This window comes from Rhagoletis zephyria, unplaced genomic scaffold, assembly GCF_001687245.7.
Source record: "Rhagoletis zephyria isolate East Lansing unplaced genomic scaffold, Rhagoletis_zephyria_1.1 Rzeph_scaffold_20563, whole genome shotgun sequence".
NCBI lineage: Eukaryota > Metazoa > Arthropoda > Insecta > Diptera > Tephritidae > Rhagoletis > Rhagoletis zephyria.
The window spans coordinates 1-6,455 of record NW_016177621.1 but is presented as its reverse complement, the minus strand read 5'-3'; the positions used below and the strand labels follow the sequence as shown (position 1 = coordinate 6,455).

Here is a 6,455-nt window from a genome sequence, read left to right as displayed (position 1 = left end):
TTTTCACTCCTTGTGTGCTTACAAAAACGTGCTAAATGTATGAAGTTTCAGATGTTGTTGAAACTGAAAATGTTGGACATATAAGACATACGTATCTCTCTAAAATGACAATAGACAAATAGAACAACTAAGGGCATAGCTCTTGTCGGCTGTTTAAAGATGGTTTTTATTACAACAACATAAGCAAAATCAAGAATTTGTAGAATTTTTATTTGTCTGAATGCTTGTACACGCATCACTCGAAAACTAATAAATAGAATGGAATGCAGTTTTCACCGATGCATTGCTAAAGGTTTAGCTTAAAATATAGGAAAAATATAATTAGAGAGTTGCCAATTGTTTGAAAATTGCAGTTTAAGTAAGTTGATAATATAAAGTAAGTATTGTGATATGGCCGTCAGAAGAAAGAGATTTACAAAGGGCCATAGACAGAAATATCTTTTTGGAGGTTGCCATATGTTTTAAAATTATAATTTAATTTAATTGATAAGATAAATTAAATGTTGCAATACGGGTAAGAAAATAAAGCGATTTAGGGAAATTACTGACAAAATTTTTTTTGATGAGCGTTGCCACCTGTTTGAAACATTTTATTCACTTTTTAAATTAATATAATGAAATATTACAATGCGGGTATCAAACTAAAGAGGTTTGTAAAAGTATACTGCCGAAAATATATATGTAGGGGGTTGCCAACTTTTTGAAAAACTGTATTCAGTTAAAGTGATAAGATATGGTAAATACTGAATTAATACACCTTTGAACAATTTCCAGGATTAAATGCCTTTGAAAATATATTCACTAACACCCATATTCGTAAAAAAAGTATGTCTCATAAATCGAAAATTTTTTTCAAAATTTGACTTCATAAAGCTTTTCAAATCTGTTTTATTTTGTCTATACTTTTAAGCTGTGAAGCAAGCCGGGTATTTACAAGTTAAGGGCTGTTTCCAGCTCTCATAAAAAACGAAAAATTCATATAAAGTGACGCACAAGAAATGGAAAAAAAATTGTGTTCTATAAAAATTTCTTAAAGGAGTTTGCAGCTCTCAAGAAAAAAAATGTTCCTTCAAGAAAATTTACAGCAAAAGTAAAGTGCGTTTCAAGCTACATAAATAATGCAAAATATTTCTTTTGATATTTCTTCAGAGGTGGATTATAAGCTTGTACACATAAACGAGCTGGGTCGATTTAGACATGTCCATCTGTCTGCCTGTTTGGACGCCAACTGGTCCCTCAGTTTTCGAGATATTCAACTGAAAAAGTAAGTATTTCTGAACAAGGAAATATTGCAATGCCTCCCATTCTGCAATAAAACTAGTTACGAAAAGGTCTTTTTCAAAAGTACTCTCGTTCATACAAAAGTTGCTAGGCCATGAAATTCAGGAAATTATTCGCATAAAATCTATGCAAACACCGCAACCCAGAAAGACTCACCCACATGACGGCCACTTTGCATGTCTGTTCAGGGTGTAAAATAACCGGTGATTATGTGCAAATTTTCCAAATGATAGCGTCCTTCGCCTTAACCGCAGTCACTTGCCACTGCAGCTGCTGCTGGCACCAATTTTACCTCCTCCGCTAGCATAAAGTATCCGAAATCAATATGCAAAAGCAATTTACCAGGCAATTTGCATACTAACACTCCAACATGCCAGCTCGCTACAATTCTACGATTCTCCCGTGGTAGTTTAGAATACTTTGTTTTTCTTTTTGCCGCCTGCTTTATACTTCTCCTTCCACAACGCTTAATATATTCCCATAGCGCGCGTTTCCCAAATGAAATTACCATGTATCAGTGTTTCGGTATGAGGCGTGAGCGGGGAAGCAGTTTGAAGTGGCAAAAATGTTCACGTCAGCTTCAGCGCCAGTAGATCCTGTCAATCCACTCTATTTGACTTTCCCTAAAGCTTTGCATGGTGCGCTTAGCTAAACGTTGGCTATACGGTGGAACTATTGAGCGTTCGTCAAGCTGTCCTACGTTTCGTTTTTCTGTTTGCGAATTTGGCTAGCAGCGGGGGGCGACTCGAACCAGTACGTTTGTATGTATGTATATAACTTAGTGCTGTGCCATGTATTTGTTCTTTCCAGGCTATCAGTTGAACTGTCTGTTTTTCTGGAATTTAACTACATACATAAGTATGTATGAGTATGTATTTGCACTATATTGCTATAGGTGAAAAAGTGCAGGCACGCGGACTTTTATAACTTTTACAATAAAAGTCGTTAGTTATATTGGGACTTTTGTTTTAATTGAAATAAAATCACACATTGCGTTGCTAAAAAAAAAGGTTGCGGAGGTGATTAGATAAGAATTTAGGCATTGGCAGAATTCCAATTACATCCCCAAAATCTGAAGTAATGATCAAAAAACTGAAAAATGGGATCTTGGGTCAAAACACTGGTCATAAATTAGACAGTTTTCAACGGATTCTCATATTCTTATATTCGTTAAATAGTGGAAAATTGTGTTTTCACAGCTATTAGAAAATTTAGGTTAAGTTGGAAAGCATTGACTCTGTTGAGACCGTTCTGAAATAACTTTTCTTTTAGGATTATCAATTTTAAACTTAACTTAACTTTTTGATACTGATGGAAACGGAAGAATATATGTCCATTTTTTCCCAATGAAAATCTGCTAACTAACCGATCACCCGAGGCCTATCAAAAGTGTAATTGTCGAAAGCACCCTCAACAACTACAAAAGTATGCAAGGCGCCATTCTTTCTAAGCGAGGACATTGCTACTTAATTCTGACAACCAGGGTTTTCAGAGCCTTCACACAAGATTTCCGCGCCTGAGATGCATGTTGGTGCAAAGATAGAGGATGTAATAAAAGCGCCTCTCTCTGAACTCGCAGTTGTACGTACATACATATACGTACATCAGTGATTCCAAAGTGCTCCAAGTGGACCACCAGTGGTCGTTGGCGTGAAAAAAACCATGGTGGTTCACAATTGGAAAGTGAGGATTAGGAAAATATATCCTGTTTAGATAGTAAAGAACAAAAATGTTCGCTAGGTTTTATCTATCGATGTAGGCAGTTAATACAATACTCAAAAAATTAAAGGAGTAAGGGAAAACTCCAAATATTTCGTGGAAAAATAGTCGTATTGAAATTTAAAAAAAAAAATTTAAGTTTTAAGATGCTTATTTTTAGATTTCTAGGCTAAAAATTTTTAGAAGCTATGATCCAAGAGTAGTCCTAATATATAGCATGCAGATCCGCATGCGAATTTATGAGTGACCAAACTTGTGCTGCGTTTATAGTGAAGAGAAAGTAAATAACGCTAGCGCTCTTGCAGTGCTCTTAAAAAATATAACTCCACAGAGTGAGCGCGTATTTTGATGGGCTTACGAACTGGGTTTTAAGAAGGTCAGTGAGGGGGGCACTTGGTTCTTTCATTGCGTTCGTGGGCGCCCTTGCTTTCGTTGTTCACCCATGGGTGCGGAGTCGAAGGATCTTTTCACCGGAGCATCGTCATCCATGCTACAACATGTCCAAGCCAGCGCAATCGCTGTATTTTTATGCGCTTAATTATGTCCATGTCGTTAAAAAGCTCATACAGTTCGTCATTCCATCTTCTCCGATACCCGTCATCCACGAAAACAGGGCCGTAGATCTTGCGCAGAATAGTTCTCTCGAAAGCCCCCAAAGCCTTTTCATTTTGGTTCGACATCGTCCATGTTTCTGCGCCATATAAAAGGACGGTCATGGTGAGAGATTGTAGAGCGTGATTTTCGTTCGTCGGGGAGAGGTTTTCTTTTCAATTGCCTACCGAGCCCAAAGTAGCACCTGCTGGCAAGAGTTATTCTTCGCTTAATCTCCAGGCTGAAGTTGTTTGTGGTGTTTATGCGGGATCCTAGGTAGACAGAGTCCTTCACTACTTCAAAGCTATTGCTACCAACAGTGACATGTGTCCCGAAACGCGTGGACTCTTTATATGTTGCCAGGAGGTCCTTTGTCTTGCCCTCGTTCACCGTTGGACCAATCTCTTTAGCTTCTTTTTCTAAACTGGAAAATGCTGTGGCTACGTCCCTAAATTTCAGACCTACGATATCGTTATCGTCTGCATACGCCAGTAGCATCGTTCTTTTGCCATATATGGTGCCGCTGCAATTCAGATGGCTGCCACATACATACAGTGGTAAAAAAATTGTAGCCAAAACATTTTTGCCAAGTTCTAACGTATTATTTTTGTTGTTATTGAACTTTTGTTATTTTTTTTATAAAAATATAGTTCTATAACAAAACCCGTGTAAATCCAAGTTCCCAAATTTGTGCCATATTAAAAAAAATTTAACAAAGTTTTGTACAAATTTCGAACTTTTTAAAATTCTAAAAAGTCAATCGAAATTTTTAGCCATTTGAAACTTGTACTTTATTCCAGTAGAGTTCAATGGGATACAAAACTGCACACTCAGAAATTAATTAAAAACCTCGAAATTTTAGCGAAAATTTGTTGATATTTTTTTTTTAAATTGCATAATTTTTTAAGACAGTGTCACTCGATTGGTACCTTTGTATAGATTTGTACATTTTTATATTGGGCTATTGGTAAAAAAAGGGGAATTTTTTTTGTAGTCAAAAGATTGGTACATTACAGCGATGTTCTACTGAAAAATTTCAACAAATTAATTTTCGTGATTGAGATAAAGAAAAATACTTTGGCTGTTCACATAATTGGGATACGATTTGCACCAAATTTTGGCAAATACCCAATCGTGTGACACTGCGTTTAAACTTGTATTTATACGGATGTTTTTAAAGAATTACACATAGAAAAAACGAACCAAAATTAAATAACAGCAAAATAACATTTTAAAACTTGTGAAAATTTAGTGCGGCTATAATTTGTTCGACTAATAAACTAAAAAAAAATTACTGTACATAAATTTACTATGATTACTCGGCCGTGCTATTATAGTAGCACAATGCCACTAAGCGCATTTTAAAATTTTCAGGCAATAGCCTCATGCGATTATCGATTATATTTTTTGTTGTTTGTGTGAAATATTTTATTTTTATCAGTATTTTTCTTTTAATCAAAATATGTTGAAATAAAAGTGAAACTAAAAAAAAAAATTGCCAGAACCCCTCCTGGCAGAAATCCTGTTTAAGAGTACCGTTAATTTTTTCATGATCCAATGATCGTACCAGATCAGTATGGGGCCACCTCTGAGACACTATCTCTCCGATACAAAATGAATTTTCGAATTCGGTTGACGCGGTCAAAAGCTATAATAAATAAAATATTCCGGCGAATTGATAACCACCTCCTTTTTGGGAAGTCGGTTTGTAATAAAAGTAATCAAGAAAAACAAAAGTCAACAAAAATGGAAATAATAATTTGGTGCTGCGAATGTAAAAGCTGGTTTTGATAGACTTTTGTGTGCTGATAACGAGTCCGCAAGTACAAAGTTTCCATCAGCTTTAGATTTTGAGAAAAAAGCGGTCAAAGTGTCAAAAAATCGCGTTTTGCGTAATATTTTAGAAGCTCTAGCAAAGAAATCTTAAAAACAAGCTTTTACATTTGCCGCACCAAAATCAGTGTTGCCATGTGTAATCAAAAGTAGTCAAAAAATAACAAAATTATTTTTTATTACTTTGGGTAATGGTAAATAATCATGACTGTTTTTTTGAATATTTCTAATTATTTATTTTATTGATTACTAATTCCTCGTTTATAAGCATAACGTATTCTAAGCTTAACAAAAATATTTGCATCTACGCAATCTTCATAAATTTTTCTACCTGGCCAATACTATATCTTTTTCTGGCCCTTGGCCCGCTTGCCATTAATTGTGCTTTTGTTGTTTCAACAAAAAAAAACACTATCAATCAACCATTACAGATTACTACAAACAGTTTAATTGCCAAAATGTTGTGTTCCATATTTTAAGCAACCAGGCGGTCAAGTGAACTACATAAATACCACCTACTGGCACTGCCTACGAGTATAATTTACCATCTAAACGGGTAAGAATTGAGCCACCTACATTTTACTTACTTTCCACTTATCCAGCATACCTACTGTCGTATTGTTTACAATTTGTAACAGATTCTGTCATTCAGCAAGCAATCCTTTGGGAGCTGAGAAGCATTCGAATGAAGCTCCTCTTTAATCCGCCTCAACACTGCTTTGGTCAGACGACGTGTACAAGTACTAAGATGGACTGGATTGGAGGAATAACATTAAATCAACAGCCGATGCTGGCTGACAGCATAGTAAACAACCAACAACAATAATCAGAGTAGTTGTAAACACAACAACAATAAAAACACAGCGGTGGGCACACGTATTCATGTAACTTATGAACAGCTCAATCAAGTTAGCGGCGCTAAAATGAAAAAATTAAGAAAAAATTTGTTCGTATTATTGTGCTCATTATGTGCTATTTTCGGCCACTTTTTGTTTTTTTTGTGTTCCGACCATTTGGTAAATAATTAAGAC

At 35.5% G+C, this 6,455-nt stretch overlaps 1 long non-coding RNA gene across 1 annotated transcript; it reads left to right on the top strand.

Moving 5' to 3' along the window:
* The first annotated feature begins 940 nt into the window (after positions 1–940).
* On the top strand, positions 941–6,375 carry LOC108380842 (uncharacterized). The gene is made up of 4 exons (XR_001849591.1): positions 941–1,012; positions 1,586–1,591; positions 5,162–5,165; positions 6,362–6,375. It is a non-coding gene; the product is annotated as an uncharacterized LOC108380842 (long non-coding RNA).
* The last annotated feature ends 80 nt before the right edge of the window (positions 6,376–6,455 follow it).